Source organism: Lipotes vexillifer, unplaced genomic scaffold (assembly GCF_000442215.2).
Source record: "Lipotes vexillifer unplaced genomic scaffold, Lipotes_vexillifer_v1.1 scaffold230, whole genome shotgun sequence".
In the NCBI taxonomy this organism is placed as follows: Eukaryota; Metazoa; Chordata; class Mammalia; order Artiodactyla; family Lipotidae; genus Lipotes; species Lipotes vexillifer.
Genome location: NW_006775143.1, coordinates 1,655,663 through 1,676,578, shown reverse-complemented (window position 1 = coordinate 1,676,578; position 20,916 = coordinate 1,655,663).

Below are 20,916 nucleotides of genomic sequence, written 5' to 3'. Positions count from 1 at the left end.
AAGACGGTGGGCATATCCCAGAAATTCTGGTAGGTGTTTTATTTTGTTTTTGTTTGTTTGTTTGTTTGTTTTGCGGTACGCGGGCCTCTCACCGTTGCGGCCTCTCCCGCTGCGGAGCACAGGCTCCGGACGCGCAGGCTCAGCGGCCATGGCTCACGGGCCCAGCAGCTCCGCGGCATGTGGGATCTTCCCGGACCGGGGCTCGAACCTGTGTCCCCTGCATCGGCAGGCGGACTCTCAACCACTGCGCCACCAGGGAAGCCCCTGGTAGGTGTTTTAAATCACAAGGTGCTAAGAGTCAAAAAGAGAAGAAAACTTTCTGGACAAGACCTTTGAGTACAAACATCTCTGAATCGGAGGCACTGGTTTCTTATGGTCTTGCTTCTCTGCCTCTTCTGAGCATTCCCTCACAGCTTAAATTAATTAATGAGAAAATCAGTTATAATATATTTGAATCATGTAGACCAGCACCTATCAGGTTAGGAGATGAGAAGTATTAGCTCTTATTATTATGATTGTGGAGTTCACCTTGTGTTGTTATGGTGTTGGAGCTACTGAAATGAGGGAAGATTACAAAGGATGCAATGGGGAAATCATTCTTTAATAATCAGTAGAGTGGGATAATATTTTGAATTACTAACATGTTTTTACCACACATTGCCGTACATACTGTGGCCATCCCCTGGAACCAGAAGTAGGGGCATTCCATTTTCACACCCTCAGGGAAGCATTGTTCCAGCAGAGTAGGCAACAAAAAAATCAATTCTTAGCCTTTGAATTTGGAATCGATAACTTAGACAATAGTTCAAAAGGAACGGATTTTGAATTTCAGGATTCTGGACATTAAAAATAAATGGCCCTGGGGCTTCCCTGGTGGTGCAGTGGTTGAGAATCCGCCTGCCAGTGCAGGAAACACCGGTTTGAGCCCTGATCCGGGAAGATCCCACATGCCGCGGCGCAACTAAGCCTGTGTGCCACAACTACTGAAGCCCGTGCGCCTAGAGCCCATGCTCCTCAACAAGAGAAGCCACCGCAATGAGGAGCCCACACACTGCAACAGAGAGTAGCCCCGCTCGCCACAACTAGAGAAAGCCCACGCACAGCAACAAAGACGCAATGCAGCCAAAAATAAAGAAATAAATTTATTAAAAAAAAAAAGGCCCAAGATTTGCATGATGGATAAGTGCTGAATTTGTTCCTGCCATGATGCCAGAGGCCACCATTGGGTAAAGACAATCACCTACAATTCTGTAAAGACTAGCTTTGGCCAAAGGTAAAAGGTTAAATCTTTATCATGGTCACACTTTCATGGGCAACTTGCATCACCTTTTGGTTGGAGAACTTACTGGTCACTTTTTTTTTTTTTTGGCTGTACTGCGAGGCTTGTGGGATCTTAGTTCCCCAGCCAGGGATTGAACCTGGGCCCCCCTGCAGTGGAAGCATGGAGTCCTAACCACTAGACTGCCAGGGAATTCCTGATCACTTTTGAGATTAAGTGGTCTCATCTGCCCCAAATTTCCTAGTAGTTTGTTTGAACATTCCTTAGAGTACTTGATCATTTCATATATTTTACTATATTAATTTGCACACATAACTTTCCTTTCTTACTCTTTAGGGCCCTGGAAAATAGGAACTGCAGCTTATAAGTGTTATTATAGTACCTATAAAATGTCATGGTGCAGATGAATCACTTGGAGATTGCTGATCTCCACCTACAGAGATTCTGATTCAGTCAATCTCCCATGGCACCTGGGAATCTATCGTATAAGCAATTATCCCAGGTGATCCTATTGTTAAGTCTAAAGACCACATTTACAAAAACATTTCTCTGTTACACTGAAAACTGTGTCTTGCCCACAAAATGTATTCAGTAAATGAGTGCTAGATTAATGCAAGGGTAGATTAAGGGGTTAGCAGTTTCAAGAACTGGTATTTTTGTTGAGTTTTTATATCTGAAGAGACTCGTAGTGTGAGTGAAAAATGTTGTCTGCCGTATCAATAAACAAAGGATTTACAGCCATCAAGTTACTACCGCCAACCCCTATGGAGAGAAACAGACTGTTCTTCGCCAAGCCCTCAGCCACTGAGGCCACCCGCAATGGTGCACCCTGAGGGACTCAGGATGGGAGAGCATAGGATACTGGCCCTAGACAGCTAAGATGCATATCAAAGGAATGATTTCGATGAGCCCAGGTTCTTGCATCTTCCCATACAAAGAAAAGTGCTGAGTTCATTAACCAGAGATACCTGGTTTTCTTTATTTAACAGACTACCTGGTCTTTGTTGCAAAAACCCCTATATATCCTGGCTCCTCCCTTACCTCTTTGGAGCAATCTCTCAGAGCTCGCTGAGTGGCTGTGTCCCGGGCTTAAGTCCTCAGTTTTTTCTGCCAAATAAATTATAATCCTCAAAACTATAATTCTCAACTTTTCGGTTGTGCATTATTTTTTTCATTCGACATTAGTAATGAGTTGGAAGGGAAATAAAATGTGCTTAACTGAATGCCTCCCAATCAATCAAATTCCTTGAGGACCAGGAACTTCTTTACCATAATCCTGCCAGGCCATCTACCCACAAGGAAACTGAGGCTCAGAGAGTCAATCTCTTGCTCAAAGTCAAGGAGCTAGAAAGTAGCATAACCAGGCTTCACATCCTGGTTGGTATTATTTTTAAATTCATGCTCTTTTCATTCCTCCAAGCCTCCCGGGTTACAAAGCTCAGACACCAAGGTCCAGAAACAACCTCTCTCAGTGGTACTGAGAAAGGCATTTAACCTCTGTGTGCCTTAATTTACCATCAGCAAAATAAGGGCAAAGATACTTAATTAAATAGGGTGTATTATAGAATTAATCAGTGGAGGTGTGGGATGGGAGGTGAAAATGTAAAAGCAGCATCTAATCATGCCATCATTATTATGAACAGTAATAACATTATCAACGTTGGGTTCATAATTTAATCCTTGAAGCACTGACCCACCAGCTCTGATTATTATTATTGATAATTATAAGGGTAAGATAGGAGGTTAATGAGGGTTCTTTGTGGCTTCAAATCTTTACTGGGTAGGAAAAGAGGAAAATTAATTCTTTTCTTTATATCAAATGTAACAGAATTTTGATTTGTTGTCTATTTTTGTGTTTCTTTCTCTCTTAAAATTCCCTGAGGCCCCACTTAGAATAATGGAGTAAATGAATCAGTCTATAAAAATGCATTTTAAAGCCCACAGTGGTGGTGGCTACAACACGTGGTAGCTGAGACAGTGGCTCATCAGGGAAGTGTTCAACCCCAAACTTGCCTATTTTCTGAAATTCAGAGGGAAGTGCTTGAGAGGAATATAACCCCCTATAAACGTGAGCCTAGGAGTTAGGAAATCTCAGCGAGAGCTCTGGTTCGGTGATTAACCCATGTGCGAGTTTAGCTAAATTGAAATACCTCCATGATCTGATCTACAGAACAGGGGTGACAGCCTTTGTTCAGCATGCAAGGTTATTTCGAGGATCAAATGATGTGATGTATATGAAAGTCCTGTTGGCCATTAGCTCAGTTTGCAAAGATGTTCAGAAAGAGAAAGCAGACTTTGAATCCTAGATACACACACAAATTGCATGCTTTATTAATAGATTCACTAGTGAGTTATAAAGTCAGAGGAATGATCTGGGTCTCGTGTTTGGAACTTGCTGCTCCAAAGTGATGTCTATATTGCCTGGCCACCCAACGCAGACACCGTCATCCCGGGCCGTGGTTATCTACCTGGGAAGGTGTGAGGTGCTCAGCAGACGCCTCTCCTCAATGCAGCAGAGACTCGGGCACCTTGGTGACTTGCTTACAGAAAATTGGTGATTGAATGCATTTCTTGAATATAATTTGACCAGAGAAGTGACCCCACTTTCACCTTTTCATTAATTCTAAACTCAGCATCCACACAATATAATGCCAAACAGCATTTTGGAAAATTAGGAGAAATTGTTCCATTATTAGAAGCTCGTAGAGTAAATGCAGAACTGGCCGCAATTCTTAATCTTCCCCTATATCCATACACTTTGCAATACAACTTGGCTGCCTCTTCCGTCAAGTGGTAAAGTCTGGTTCCCTGTCCCTTGAATGTGGCCTTCTGACTGACGCTGGCTAAGAGAATATAATGGAAGTGACAGTGCAGTGATTCTAAATCGAGGCCTAATGAGGTGTTTTGCTCACTTTCCTTTGGAACCCAATCACTGGCTACGTCAAGAGCCCTGGCTAACCTTTTGGGGGATCAAATTACTTATGGAGAGGGCCCAGCTGAGGCCATCTATGAGTAATGTACAGTCAGCAGAGCTGATTAACTGACACACAGCAGCTGGCAGATTCACAAGTAAGACAAGCTAAGGCAAGAACCACTCTGTTGATACACACACTCAAGAGAAATAAAAATATGTCTTTTAGGCCATTAAGTTTGGTATGATTTGTTAGGCAGCAGTTGATAACTCATATAAATATTACAATGGAGACCTTTAAGTATAACATTTCTTTTTTGGAAATTTATGAAAAAAGAAAGTAAAGGGAAAGAAATATTAACCTAGCATGAGTTTACCATTAACCAGATTTGTCCAATCTCTGATTGTAGTTTTTGAAATTTTTAAATTGTGATGAAATATTTAACTGTAGTTTTATTGTTCATAGTAGAAAAGATCTTGACTACCTATAGAGGTGAGTGTAAGAGGCCATGCAATGACCTCTTTATTTCATGGATTCATTTTAAAACAAAAATAAAACACTTTTATTGAGTACCTGCTCTGTGTCATAAGTGTTGACATTTATGTTGTCATAAATGTCAAACATAAGGCATGTTTGACATTTCATCTTTAGCAAATTATCCTTTGGAAATCTGCTTTTAAATAGTCCCAGAAGTTAGACCATTTTAAGCTGGTCTCAGTGACAAATACAGATGGAATTCACCGTATGTTTTCAATTGACTCTTTTTCCCTCACCTATGATCAATTTTCTCATCTGAAAAGCAGAAGGTTGGGACCAAGCTCTCTTCCATCTCTCTATTAATTGACGTGAGAAACTTTCCTCATTTTCATTCCCAGTTGGTACATGACTGATACAGTAACTTAAGAGATACCAATGACTTAGCTCAAAGCATTAGTGAAAATAATGGTGAAAATCTTGGACATTGGATTTCAGCTCCAGCATATAAAGAGCTTGGGACTAATCACTTCAATCTTAAAAACAAGAAAAAGCTGGAAAAACGGAAAACCAAAGACTGTTCTTGGACCGTTTAGAGAACTGATGCTGCCTTTATGAAATCTGGAGAGACAGTCCTATCCAGAAAGACACAGCTAGACTCCCTCCAAAAGCTTCTGGAGCCATACACTGGTAAGAACACTGTAACAGTAATTTTGAGAATTGCTTGTGGCTGAGTATTAAGCAAAAATGCCTGGGGACCTCAGTCTCAGGGTACTCCCCTACATTTTTTTATGAGCTTTACCTTCAGGAACCCCACCAGATTCTTATTTTGAAGATGTGAGAAAAACCCTGTGTCTCTGGCAGGTGAATGGGAAAGGATAAGTAATATTTATGAAACACTCCCAGAACCTCTTCATGACAAATGTGTGCACTCCAGGTGAGAGCCCTATTCTAGTTGAGGAAAGAGGAAGGACATTTCTATTACTCTCTCTAGCATTCCTGTTTCACCTAAGGGGAGAAGGAAGAGGAGCACAGTCCATAGCATTTGGGAGTCAATGACATTGATTGAGAATGCTTCATCCTAGGAAAGGAATAGGAGGTGGGTATAAAAAAAAGAGAAATAAAGTTATAGCATTGAGGAGACAACTGTGAAGGGCAGAGCCCAAAGACACAGCCTCAGTGAAACACTGAGTTTTTTTTTTTTAATTTAATTTTATTAATTTTTTATACAGCAGGTTCTTATTAGTTATCCATTTTATACATATTAGTGTATATATGTCAATCCCAATCTCCCAATTCATCACACCACCGCCAACCCCCTGCCACTTTCCCCCACTGGTATCCATATGTTAGTTCTCTACCATCTGTGTCTCTATTTTTGCCCTGCAAACTGGTCCATCTGTACCATTTTCTAGATTCCACATATATGCATTAATATATAATATTTGTTTTTCTCTTTCTGTCTTACTTCACTCTATATGACAGTCTCTAGAAACATCCACATCTCTACAAATGACCCAATTTCGTTCATTTTTTTTTTTTTTTTTTTTGCGGTACGCAGGCCTCTCACCGTTGTGGCCTCTCCCGTTGCAGAGCAAGGATCCGGACGCACAGGCTCAGCGGCCATGGCTCATGGGCCCAGCTGCTCCACGGCATGTGGGATCTTCCCGGACCGGGGCACGAACCTGTGTCCCCTGCATCGGCAGGCGGACTCTCAACCACTGTGTCACCAGGGAAGCCCAATTTCGTTCATTTCTATGGCTAAGTAATATTCCACTGTGTGTATATACTACATCTTCTTTATCCGTTTGTCTGTCGTTGGGCATTTAGGTTGCTTCCATGAGCTGGCTATTGTAAATAGTGCTGCAATGAACATTGGGGTGCATGTGTCTTTTTGAATTATGGTTTTCTCTGGGTATATATCCAGTAGTGGGATTCCTGGGTCATACGGTAATTCTATTTTTAGGTTTTTTTAAGGAACCTCCATACTGTTCTCCATAGTGGCTGTATCAATTTACATTCCCACCAACAGTGCAAGAGGGTTCCCTTTTCTCCACACCCTCACCAGCATTTGTTGTTTGTTGATGATGCCCATTCTAATTGGTGTGAGGTGATACCTCATTGTAGTTTTGATTTTCATTTCTCTAATAATTAGTGATGTTGACCAGCTTTTCATGTGCTTCTTGGCCATCTGTATGTCTTCTTTGGAGAGATGTCTATTTAGGTCTTCTGTCCATTTTCTGATTGGGTTGTTTGTTTTTTTTAATATTGAGCTACATGAGCTGTTTATATATTTTGGAGATTAATCTTTGTCCATTGATTCGTTTAGAAATATTTTCTCCCATCCTGAGGGCTGTCTTTTCTTCTTGTTTGTAGTTTCCTTTGCTTTGCAAAAGCTTTTAAGTTTCATTAGATCTCATTTGTTTATTTTTGTTTTCAGTTCCATTACTCTAGGAGATGGATCAAAAAAGATCTTGCTGTGATTTATGTCAAACAGTATTCTTCCTATGTTTTCCTCTAAGAGTTTTATAGCGTCCAGTCTTACATTTAGGTCTCTAAACCATGTAGAGTTTATTTTTGTATATGGTGTTAGGGAGTGTTCTAATTTCATTCTTTTACATGTAGCTGTCCAGTTTTCCCAGCACCACTTATTGAACAGACTGTCTTTTCTCCATTGTATATCCTTGCCTCCTTTGTCATAGATTAGTTGACCATGGGTGCATGGGTTTATCTCTCGGCTTTCTATCCTGCTCCACTGATCTATATTTCTGTTTTTGTGCCAGTACCATACATATTGTCTTGATTACCGTAGCTTTGTAGTATAGCCTGAAGTCAGGGAGTCTGATTCCTTCAGCTCTGTTTTTTTCCTTCAAGACTGCTTTGATGATTTAGGATCCTTTGTGTCTACATAAAAATTTTAAGACTTTTTGTTCTATTTCTGTAAAAAATGCCATTGGTAATTCGATAGGGATTGCATTGAATCTGGAGATTGCTTTGGGTAGTATAGTCATTTTCACAATATTGATTCTTCCAATCCAAGAACATGGTATATCTCTCCATCTGTTTGGGTCATCTTTAAATTCTTTCATCAGTGTCTTATAGTTTTCTGCATACAGGTCTTTTGTCTCCTTAGGTAGGTTTATTCCTAGATATTTTATTCTTTTTGTTGCAATGGTAAATGGGAGTGTTTCCTTAATTTCTCTTTCAGATTTTTCATCATTAGTGTATAGGAATGCATGAGATTTCTGTGCATGAATGTTGTGTCCTGCAAGTTTACCAAATTCGTTGATTAGCTCTAGTAGTTTTCTCGTGGCATCTTTAGGATTCTCTATGTATACTATCATGTCATCTGCAAACAGTGACAGTTTTACTTCTTCTTTTCCAACTTGTATTCCTTTTATTTCTTTTTCTTCTCTGACTGCCGGGGCTAGGACGTCCAAAACTATGCTGAATAATAGTGGCGAGAGTGGACATCCTTGTCTTGTTCCTGATCTTAGAGGAAATGCTTTCAGTTTTTCACCATTGAGAATGATGTTTGCTGTGGGTTTGTAGTACATGGCTTTTTTATGTTGAGGTAGGTTTCCTCTATGCCCACTTTCTGGACAGTTTTTATCATAAATGGGTGTTGAATTTTGTCAAAAGCTTTTTCTGCATCTATTGCGATGATCATATGGTTTTTATTCTTCAGTTTCTTAATATGGTGTATCACATTGATTGATTTGCATATATTGAAGAATCCTTGCATCCCTGGGATAAATCCCACTTGATCATGGTGTATGATGCTTTTAATGTGTTGTCGGATTCTGTTTGCTAGTATTTTGTTGAGGATTTTTGCGTCTATATTCATCAGTGATATTGGTGTGTAATTTTCTTTTTTTGTAGTATCTTTGTCTGGCTTTGGTATCAGGGTGATGGTGGTCTCATAGAATGAGTCTGGGAGTGTTCCTTCCTCTGCAATTTTTTGGAAGAGTTTGAGAAGGATGGGTGTTAGCTCTTCTCTAAATGTTTGATAGAATTCACCTGTGAAGCCATCTGGTCCTGGACTTTTGTTTATTGGGAGATTTTTAATCACAGTTTCAATTTCATTACTTGTAATTGGTCTGTTCATATTTTCTATTTCTTCTTGGCTCAGTCTTGGAAGGTTACTTTCTAAGAATTTGTCCATTTCTTCCAGGTTGTCCATTTTATTGGCATAGAGTTGCTTGTAGTAGTCTCTTAGGATGCTTTGTATTTCTGTGGTGTCTGTTGTAACTTCTCCTTTTTCATTTCTAATTTTATTGATTTGAGTTCTCTCCCTCTTTTTCTTGATGAGTCTGGCTAATGGCTTATCAATTTTGTTTATCTTCTCAAAGCACCAGCTTTTAGTTTTATTGATCTTTGCTATTGTTTTCTTTGTTTCTATTTCATTTATTTCTGCTCTGATCTTTATGATTTCTTTCCTTCTGCTAACTTTGGGTTTTGTTTGTTCTTCTTTCTCTAGTTCCTTTAGGTGTAAGGTTAGATTGTTTAGTTGAGATTTTTCTTGTTTCTTGAGGTAGGCTTGTATTGCTATAAACTTCCCTCTTAGAACTGCTTTGCTGCATCCCATAGGTTTTGGATCTTCGTGTTTTCATTGTCATTTGTCTGTAGGTATTTTTTGATTTCCTCTTTGATTTCTTCAGTGATCTCTTGGTTATTTAGTAACATATTGTTTAGCCTCCATGTGTTTGTGTTTTATACGTTTTTTTCCTGGTAATTTATTTCTAATCTCCTAGTGTTGTCGTCAGAAAAGATGCTTGATATGATTTCAATTTCCTTAAATTTACTGAGGCTTGATTTGTGACCCAAGATGTGATCTATCCTGGAAAATGTTCCATGCACACTTGAGAAGAAAGTGTAATCTGCTGTTTTTGGATGGAATATCCCATAAATATCAATTAAATCTCTCTGGTCTCTTGTGTCATTTAAAGCTTGTGTTTCCTTATTACTTTTCTGTTTGGATGATCTGTCCATTGGTGTAAGTGAGGTGTTAAAGTCCCCCACTATTATTGTGTTACTGTGTATTTCCTCTTTTAGAGCTGTTAGCAGTTGCCTTATGTATTGAGGTGCTCCTATGTTGGGTGCATATATATTTATAATTGTTATATCTTCTTCTTGGATTGATCTCTTGATATTTATGTAGTGTCCTTCCTTGTCTCTTGTAACATTCTTTATTTTTACGTCTATTTTATCTGATATGAGTATTGCTACTCCAGCTTTCTTTTGATTTCCATTTGCAATGGAATATCTTTTTCCATCCCCTCACTTTCAGTCTGTATGTGTCCCTAGGTCTGAAGTGGGTCTCTTGTAGACATAATATAGCTGGGTCTTATTTTTGTATCCATTCATCAAGCCTGTGTCTTTTGGTTGGAACATTTAATCCATTCATGTTTAAGGTAATTATCAATATGTATGTTCCTATGACCATTTTCTTAATTGTTTTGGGTTTGTTTTTGTAGGTCCTTTTCTTCTCTTGTGTTTCCCACTTAGAGAAGTTCCTTTAGCATTTGTGGTAGAGCTGGTTTGGTGGTGCTGAATTCTCTTAGCTTTTGCTTGTCTGTAAAGCTTTTGATTTCTCCGTCAAATCTGAATGAGATCCTTGCCAGGTAGAGTAATCTTGGTTGTAGGTTCTTCCCTTTCATCACTTTAAATATAACACACCACTCCCTTCTGGCTTGTAGAATTTCTGCTGAGAAATCAGCTGTTAACCTTATGGGAGTTCCCTTGTATGTTATTTGTCATTTTTCCCTTGTTGCTTTCAATAATTCTTCTTTGTCCCTAATTTTTGTCCATTTGATTAATATGTGTCTCAACGTGTTTCTCCTTGGGTTTATCCTGTATGGGACTCTCTGTGCTTCCTGGACTTGGGTGGCTATTTCTTTTCCCATGTTAAGGAAGTTTTCAACTATGATCTCTTCAAATACTTTCCCGGGTCCTTTCTCTCTATCTCTTCTCCTTCTGGGACCCCTATAATGTGAATGTTGTTGCTTTTAATGTCTCAGAGGTCTCTTAGGCTGTCTTCATTTCTTTTCATTCTTTTTTCTTTATTTTGTTCCATGGCAGTGAATTCCACCATTCTGTCTTCCAGGTCACTTATCCATTCTTCTGCTATTGATTAGTTATTATTCTGCTATCGATTCCTTCTAGTGTATGTTTCATTTTAGTTATTGTATTGATCATCTCTGTTTGTTTGGTCTTTAATTCTTCTAGGTCTTTGTTAAACATTTCTTGCATCTTCTCTGTCTTTGCCTCCATTCTTTTTCTGAGGTCCTGGATCATCTTCTCTATCATTATTCTGAGGTTTTTTTCTGGAAGGTTGCCTATCTCCACTTCATTTAGTTGTTTATCTTGTTCCTTCATCTGGTACATAGCCCTCTGCCTTTTCATCTTGTCTATCTTTCTGTGAATGTGGTTTTTGTTCCACAGGCTGCAGGATTGTAGTTCTTCTTGCTTCTGCTGTCTGCCCTCTGGTGCGAAATGCTGAATTTTATGAGAAGATTCTAGAATACTCCTGTGATATGCTGAGTTGTGGCCCACAAACGATAGCCACATCCTAATCCCCAGAGCCTGTGAATATGTTACCTTACATGGTAAAGAGGACTTGCAGATATGATTAAGTTAAATGATCTTGAGATGGGAAGGTTATCCTGGATTATCATATCCTAATGGGTCTTAAATTTAATCACAAGGGTCTTTATTGGAGGGAGGCAATAAGGTCAAAGAAGGAAGTAGGAGATGTGAAATGAGAAGCAAGAGGTTGGAGTGATTCAAGAAAAGGGTCACCAGCCAAGACATGCATGTGGCTGCCAGATGTTAGAAGTCAGATGTACAGATTCTCCCCTAGAGCTTCCAGAAGACACCAGCCTTGCTGACATCTGTATTTTAGCCCAGTGACACAAATTTCAGACTTCTGACTACAATATGTGTGTGGTTTTAAGCCACTAAGTCTGTGTTAATCCATTACAGCAACAATGGGAAACCAATCCAGCTCCCCGTTCCTATGCCTTACCAACACCACAACAGGGTTACAGAATAATGACAGTGGATTACCCATGAAACATCTGAAATAGTACTTAGGGAAGCCTTTAGTAGTTTGAGGAATAGTACTTAGGGAAGCCTGAATTCAAGAGGGGAGACAAAAACAAGGACCTAAAGGAAGTTGACGCCTCTGACACCTAAAGCTACACAAAATATTAATAAACACACCCAAATCCTAGCCAGTTTCTCATAAATCCTCACACCGAAGGACTATTTGCCACAATTCTTGTTATTTGATACAACATGTCTGCTTTTCAACAACAACAACAAAATTACAAGATCTATTATGAGGTCACATGAAGCACAGTCTGAAGTGACAAAGCAAGCCTCAGAATAGATTCAGTTTATGACACAGATGCTTGAACTATCAAGGAATTTAAAATAACTCTAGTTAATCTGTTAAGGCTCTAATGGAAAAGATTTACAACATACAAGAACAGATGGGTAGTATAGCTAGAGAGAAGGAAACTGGAAAAGAGCAATTTAAGCCTAAAGCAAGCAGAAGAAAGGGAATAATAAAAATTAGAATAGAAAATGAAATTGAAAATAGGGAAATAGATTGAAATGATCAGTAAAATTAATAAACCTCTAGCCAGGCTAACCAATTAAATGTGAGAAGAGAAACAATTTTCCAATATCAGAAATGAAGGAAGGGTTATTACTACTGATCCCGTGGATATGCAAAGGAGAATAAAAGAATATTATGAAAACTCTATGGCCGCAAATTTGATAATTTCGTTGAAATGAACCAGTTCCTTGAGAGAGAAAAACTACTAAAACTCACACAAAGAGAAATACGTAACCTGAATATTCCTGTAATTATTAAAGAAATTGAATCAATAACAGCAACCTTCCAAAAAAGAAAACACCAGGCCCAGATGGTTTTACTGGTGAACTCTATCAAGCATGGAAGAAGACCAATTCTGCACAATCTCTTTCAGTAAATAGAAGTTGGGAGTGGGGAGGGAATTTCCAAACTAACTTGATGAGTCCAGCATTACATTAAAACTAAAACCAGATAAAAGAGATTACAAGAAGGGAAAACTACACACCGATATATCTCATGGTCATAGATGTAAAAATCCTCAACCAAATATCAGCAAATAAATTCCAACATTGTATAAAAACAATTACATGCTGTGACCCAATGGGATTAATTCTAGGTATGCAAGGCTGCTTCGACATTTGAATCAATGTATGATTTCAATGTATCAACCATATGAATGGACAAAGAAGACAAGGCATATGATCGTATCAGGAGACACCAAAAAAGGATTTGAAAAAATCCAATACCCATTCATGATAAAAAAAAATATCCCTCAGAACATTAGGAATAGAGGGGAACGTCCTCAGCTTGATAAAGGACAGCTAAAAAATCCTATAACAATGTCATACTTAATGGCACTCTCCTCTTAAGATCAGGAACAAGGCAAGAAAACCTTTTCTCACAACTTCAATTCAATATCATAATGGAAGTTTCATCTAACGCAATCATAAAAGAATCATTAAAATATACAGATTGGGAAGGAAGAAATGAAATCATCATTCTCAGATGCCATGTGGAAAATCCCAAAGAACTGATTAAAAAAACAAACAAACAAACAAACAAAAACTCCTGGAATTAATGCGTGATGACAGCAAGATTTCAGGATATAAGAATAATACACAAAATTGATTGCTCTCCTATGTACCAGTAATGAATTTTACTACTAAAAATATCATTTATAATAGCACCCACACAATTAAATATTAAGTATAAATCTGACAAAACTTTGTTGTAGTATCTATGTATGTGGAAACTACAGAACATCAACGAAACAGATAAAAGCAAAACTAACTCAACTCATTTTTTACAAAAATGCAAAGGCAATTTAATGAAGAAAGAATAGTCTTTTCAACAAGTGACACTGTAGCAACTGGACATCCATGTGTGAAAAACCATGAACCTCTAAGCATGGACCTCCCCACAAAAATTCACTCAAAGTGAATCATACACCTAAGTTTAAATGTAAAAGTATAAAACTTCTCAAAGCAAAAGAAAATCCACATGACCCTGGATTTGAAGATGAGTTTTTAGATGCAATAGCAAAAGAATGATCCATAGAAGAAAAAGTTGGTACGTTGGATTTTATTAAGATTAAAGACTTTTTTCTGTATAAGATATTCTTAAGAGAGTTAAAAGACAAACCACAGACTGAGAGAAAATATTTGCAAAACACAGATCTGAGCTTGCAGTCAAAATATGCAAAGAACTCTCAAAAACAGAACAACAAGAAAACAAACAAACCAATTTAAAAATAGGAAAAAGATCTGGACAAGTCTCACCAAAGAAGATACACAGATGGCAAGGAAGCATATGAAAAGATGCTCAACGTAATTTGTCATTAGAGAAATGCAAATTAAAACAACTAGACACCACTATACACCTATTAGAATGGCTACAATCCAAAAAGCTGACAATAGCAATTTCTGGCAAGAATGCCAAGCAAGAAGAACTCTCATTTATTGCTGGTACGAATGGAAAATGATACAACCACTTTAGCAGAGACATTTTGGCAGTTTCCAATAAAACTTAAGCATAGTCTTACCATGCTTTCAGGTAGTGGGAGAATCCTATATTGGATTATAGCCTGAAGTATAAAATAAATATCCATGAGTCCACTCTGATGTAGACAAATGACTGAGTAGCTAAATAAATGGGGGAATATAGATAAATCTCCCACGCAGAATTCCAAATAATGTTTCTGCCTACTCTGTCCTCAAGTGTCCCCCATTCTTTAAAAGTGGGCTTCGCATAATGACTCCCTTACAAAGATTACAGTTTGAAAGGGGAAAAAAAGAGTAAATGCATAGTGGAGAAACCTGAAAAACACTATCTTAGCCATGTGATCAAGAGGAACATTATCCGTGATAAGTCATGTTGATAAAATGTACCCTTGGTATGAGATGATGAGAATAACACTTCACCTCTGTGATCTCCCTCCCCAACACCCATAACCCCAGTCCAATCATGAGAAAAAACATCAGACAAATCCCAATTGAGGTATTTCTATGAAATACCTGAATAGTACTCCTTAAAAACTGTCAAGGTAAAATCAAAAACAAGGACAGTCTGAGAAATACCTCAGTGGAGCCTAAGGAGACCAGGTAATAAATGTAAGGTGGGAACCTGAAAGTGAAAAAGGATATTAGGTAAAAACTAAGAAAATCTAGATATTATATACATGTTAATAAATAATAATATAGTAATATTAGTTCATTTATTGTGACATGCTAATATGAGATGTTCATAGTAGGACAACCTCACTGCGGGTTATAGGGGAACTCTGTACTATTTTCATAATTTTTCTGTAAATCTAAAAGTATTCTAAAATTTAACAAGTTTATGAAAAAATACTGCACACCACAGCAAGCTTGGTGAGAAGAATATTTTTTGGTAGAGGAGGAAGCCAAGGAAATCAGCATACTGTATGGAATTGGGCATTAGCAGTAGACAGACCTGGGTTCCAAGATCAACCCTGCTACTTTCTGGATGTGTGCTGCTAAGCATCTAATTTAACCTCTGTTTCCTCGTATGTTACATGAGTGTCCTCTAATGATTATCGTTGAATTATAGAAGGCATATGGCGCATAGGCCATGTAGCTGTTGCTGTAGCTGGTATTGCCATCCTCTGTGTGACATGACTCTTCTCGGTTTGGTTAACCTTGCTGATTATCGACACCCACTGGGTAGATGTCTATGGTGTGTTTGGATGACAATTGCATTAATACAGTGCTTCCTTGTATTCAACTCCAATCCAGCTTGCTGTCGTTCAAACATGTTCCCTCTCGGGGAGACAGAAAGCAGACGCTCCCCGCTCCCCTTTCCTTGAACAAAGATGCCAATTATTTAGTCAGATTTCTCTGCAGACTTAGGGTTTCTTTTCTCTTTGTGTTCATGTAAACTGGTACTTTTATTATCACAGCTGAAGGAGAGTTGAGGCTGGAATATTTATTATTCATGTTGTAAATAACGTTTCATTATTTTTCCTTATTACGAAAACAACAGATATTCAATGTAGAAAATTGAAAACATTCTACTAATCAAAAAGAATTAAAAACCACTTACAATGTCAATAGTCAAATGGTTTTATAACCTGCTTTTTAAAATCAACATTATATCTTGTAAACCCCTGATCATGCTTATGTCCGTAAATGTTGTCACACAAATAATTTGTAATTGCTGCATAGAATTCCCTATATAATGACTGCACCACAGTTTATTTGCTCAAGTGCCTACTTTTGAGTGTTCGGGGAGTTCCCTCTTATTTTTTTTTGATATTACAAATAGTTTGGTGTTGAACATCCTTGTAGTTAAATCTTTACATATGTTTTTAATTATGTCCTTGGGGTGGTGTGTTCTTTGTTGTAGTTGCTTGAGCTGGTTGGCCTCAGGAGGATCCTAAAGCTAGTACTGCTCTTAGGCCAGAGGAAGGGTGAGAGGAAGGAGTGGGATGTAGGGAGTCTGAAATTAATACTTGGGTAATTCAGTGTAAAATGAAAGAAAAACAAAACTTGTATTTATGCTAGATTGGACTTTGCATCTCAGTATCTACGCTTCTGCTTCATTCCAGTTGTAAAGATTCCAACCACAATGCCCTTTGTAGCTAGATACACGGGTAAGAGTCTCAGTTATGCCACATCCTAGTGCCATGACTCATTATACTCATCTGTAAAATGGGGGTGGCCTTGTGAGAACTAAAATAGATAACACATATAAAGCCCCCCACCCCCCACCCCCGGTGCATAATGCAGGCTCAATAAGCAATGGATTGCCTCCACCTGAGAGATGCTTGAATTTTTCCCACAGCCCACAGCAAGGCATTGTTCCCCTCAACTTTGGTCAATTTATAATATCTAGGCAATATTTTCCTTCTGAGTAAAGCAAAAGGACATTTTTCTGCCTCTTTTGCATTCTGCATCCTCACAGCCCCAGGCCCTTCTGAGACTCCTATGACCACTAAGTCACTTCCATTATACTCAGGACTGGAAGAATGTCTGTCCCTGACAAACAGGGTTTTAATTCATCAGTGGCCCCCTGATACCTCTGTGTCCAGAATGCTCTATCTGGCATTTGCCTCGCCAATGATTGAATGGGGAAGAAAGAAAAGGCAAGATGTTATGCAGGGTTTAAATCTAATAAGCCTTAGACAATTCAACTGCTGCTTCCTCCACCCCACCCCTCCCCTCTTCTTTTGGAGCAACTCATTTTCAAACATCCTCAATTTTCTATCGGAAGGGGAATAAAGAAAAGGACGTAAGCTGGGTAGCCAGGCATATCAGGGTTCCACTCCACGGCTCTGCTATTTACTGGCTTTGTGATCTTGGGCAAGGTAATTCGTCTCGTTGAACCTCGGTTTCCTCACATGCACAATGAGAATAAATACAGCTGGTTGGTAATAATTTCATGATTAATGAAAAACGCATAGCATAATGCCTTCCACACAGCAGCATTTCCCCATTTATTGGTTCTATCACCCCTTGCAACTTTCCTTTACCACACCTCTACTAAAGTTACCTTGGAGAGAGAGAAACTTTTCATCAGTATACAACCCATTGTGCCTTCCAGAATGGTTTGGTTAAAATTGCTGCCTAAAAACCTGCCTAATTAGACTTATTTTTACCCAACTAGACTCGTTCATTCATCCATTCACTCAGCTTGTGCCAGGAATTATGCTGGACACTGAAAATGCCAAAATGAGCAAGACCTTCTCTGTCCTCAGGGAGCTCATAGCCTAGTGTAGGACACAGACAAGGAAACATAAAATTATAATTCAGCAACAAAGTGTTCATGTTATGGCAGAGAAATGTGTAAGGGCTTGGCAGGGCTCCTAACCTAGCTGTGCTGGGGACGGTGGCGTCCTCAGAGAGGGGCAACTGAGCTGAGCTTGACGAGCCAGTACAAATTAGGTCGATGTAAGTTAAATCATGTAGTCTTTATGAAAACTCTGAAAAATAGATATTTCCATTTTACAAACGTGGAACCTAAGGCTCAGAGAGACTGAGTTATCTAAGATCACCCAGAAGTCTGGGGACCCAATAAAATCCAAGGGAGCCTGTGGCTCCAGAATATTTCCTTGATGGTGGAAGTCCAGACGCCTTGTCAGGATTGCTGCCTACTTAATGGAAGCTCTGTAGTATGCTTTTCAGCTTCCTTTCAAATCATACTCTCTCCCCCGCTTTTTCATGCTGCAGCTCTTCTTTCTCCATGGATATGCTGGGGATTTAGAGAAGGCAGGGACTCAGATTTGCTCCTACTGCCTAGCCCCATATGTGGGCTGTGCGAGTGTCAGCCACCTCCCAATCATCATTCTTTCTTCCAGGGACAGAGTTATGGCCCCCGGGAGAGGTCTGTTCCACCAGAGTAGTCAGCTACTAATGAGCTTCATGCTGCTTCTCTGCCCCCGGCTCCCCAGCCATTCTCCACCCCAGATCTCCTAAGTCACCTTCATCTGGCAGCTGGAGACTGATGGGAGTCTGTGTGGGGAAGTGCCCAGCCCTGGAGCTAGAGCATGTCCCTAGATCCCTTGGGTATACACTGAGTGAGCCAACCGCAAAGGAGAGGAGGAGACGGGCTCAGCCTCTTGGACCACTGCCCAGGACAGAGACGCCTGGTCTCAGTACATCAGACCTGTGGGTCCCTCCCTTCTGGGGAAAGGCACATTTCTCTGATGCCCACAAAACTCTGGTCCTTCTCTGCCAGAAACCCAGGACCCCTCTGCTGAGCCTGTTCCTATGGTGTTATAGGATTATATAATATCATATGGATTTGAATTGGGAACATCAATACCATAATAGCCACCATTTATCGGGAACCTGCTATGAGCAAGATATTCTGTTTTAATAATTTTTAATTTTTATTTTATTTTATTCTTGAAGTATAGTTGATTTACAATATTATGTTAGTTTCAGGTGTACAGCATAGTAAATTCAGTATTTTTACAGCTTATACTCCATTAAATGTTATTACAAGATAATGGCTATAATTCCCTGTGCTATATACAATGTATCCTTGTTGCTTATCTATTTTATACATAATAGTTTGTATCTCTTAATCCCATACCCCTAATTTACCTCTTACATTTTGTGGTCACCTGTTCATTTTCTATATTTGAACCTGTTTCTGTTTTGCATGTATATTCATTTGTATTATTTTTTAGATTCTACATATAAATGATATCATACATGCAAGATATTCTTAAATACCTTATCTGAATTACTTCATGTGCTGCTTACTGTAAACCATGAGGCAGATACAACTATTATCTCTGTTCTACATGAGGAAATTAAGGCTCAGAGAGTTTAAGTAATGTGTCCATCTTCCCACAATGGATAGATCCAGTATTTCACCCCAGTAGCCTGACTCCAGAGTGTGTGCCCCTAACTACCAAGAATATAGGGGGCTGAGCTAATGTTTGAACACTTACTTTGCGCCGGGCATTGGGCTAAGCTCTGTGCATGGATTATCTTAGTGGCTTCTCCCAACCAGCCTAGTATCCTTATTTTACATATGAGGAGCCTGAGATTCAGAGAGGTTGAGTTTCTCTAGGTCACAGAGTGAGCAAGTGGCAGGATTAAAGTCCCAGGCCGCCTGACTCCTGAGTCCACCCTCCTGGCACCATGCTGTACCAACTGTGCTGGGTTGAACAGTGCTCCGCCAAAGTTCACGTCCACCCAACCTCAGAATGTGATCTTATTTGAAAGTAGGGTCTTTGCAGATATAATCCAGTTAAACTGAGGCCATACTGGATTAGGGTAAACCCTAAATCCAGTGACTGGTATCTTTATATATAAGAGAAAGACGAGAAGAGTCAGACAGAAAGACATAGACACACACAGAGGGAAGACAACCGTGTGAAGACAGGCAGAAATTGGAGCAATGTACCTACAAGCCAAGGGATGCCAAGGATTGCTGGTAACCACCAGAAGCTAGGAAGAGGCAAGGAAGGATTCTTCCCTAGAGCCTCGGAGGGAGCATGGCCTTGCCAGAAACTTGGTTTCAGACCTGTGAGAGAATAAATTTCTGTTGTATTAAGCTACCAAGTGTGTAGTGATTTGTTATGGCAGCCCTAGGAAACAAACACACCATCTGAATACCATGTTATCTTCTTGAAAACAGGAGCCTGGGCTCCATGCTCTCCTGGAATACTTTTTGGCTCCACGAATTATGATTGTATCATTTTTAGTTAAACCAAAGAAAGGTTCTAGAGGTCCTAAGGAGAATTATCCGGGGGAAACCATGGCCATCAATGGGGTCTAGCAGCATGAATACCCCCTTCACCATTCCATGGTGTTCTCTGGAGCAGGGGAAATGGACCTGAGTTTTCCAACAGCAAGGCTTTGGATGTGTCAGTTAACCTCTTAGCCTCAATGTTCATATCTATAAAATGGGAGTAATTATATCCTTGATATCGTGAGGATTAAATAAGGTAGTAGATATACAGTGCCTGATAACATGGAAAAGAAAAATAGATGCATTAGCCCCCTACCCCCATCTCAGGGAGATTTCTTTCAAGGCAGTGGCATTTTTGTAAGGATGTTCTCAATAGGAGAGGGGCCAGGGCTATGTGCAGGTGGGAAGTGAGGGGTCCAGGGCAGCTTCATTGGGTGTCATGGGGATGTTTGTACAGCAACTCTTTGCTGGTAGCGGAGGGGTGTTCAGCAAGATTCAGGAGGTCAGTTCAACAAAACATTTGATGACCCTCTACTGTGTCCTGGGCACTGGGCTAGGTGCCATGGTAGGGGGGGAAACACCCTGAAGCTGTGTGCCAGATGGGGTTGTTCGCTCGGCTGCAGAGCTTAGCTGTACCTTTCTATATTTAGATTCTATCTTTGTCAAGCAAGAACACTTGTTTGACAGGGCTCTGGTTTTTCATCTCTGAAAAGCCACTCATCCATAAAGCTTGGGGGTTGAGGGGAGAGATAAAGGGGAGGGAACCTGGCTTCTTTCCCTCACTCTGAACAGATGGGATCAGAACAGGGCCCTTCCACCACCCCAGCCAAGATGCCCGAGCCTTGGCAGTGGTCCCAGGACACAGACAATGGGGTCTGATGGCAGCTTCTCAAGCCTGGCTTTCCCTGGGCAAGAGGCTTCTCCTGAGGCTGGCAAAGCCATTTCTTCAGGCTCAGAAATAGGATTTGGGGAGAGGGAAGAGC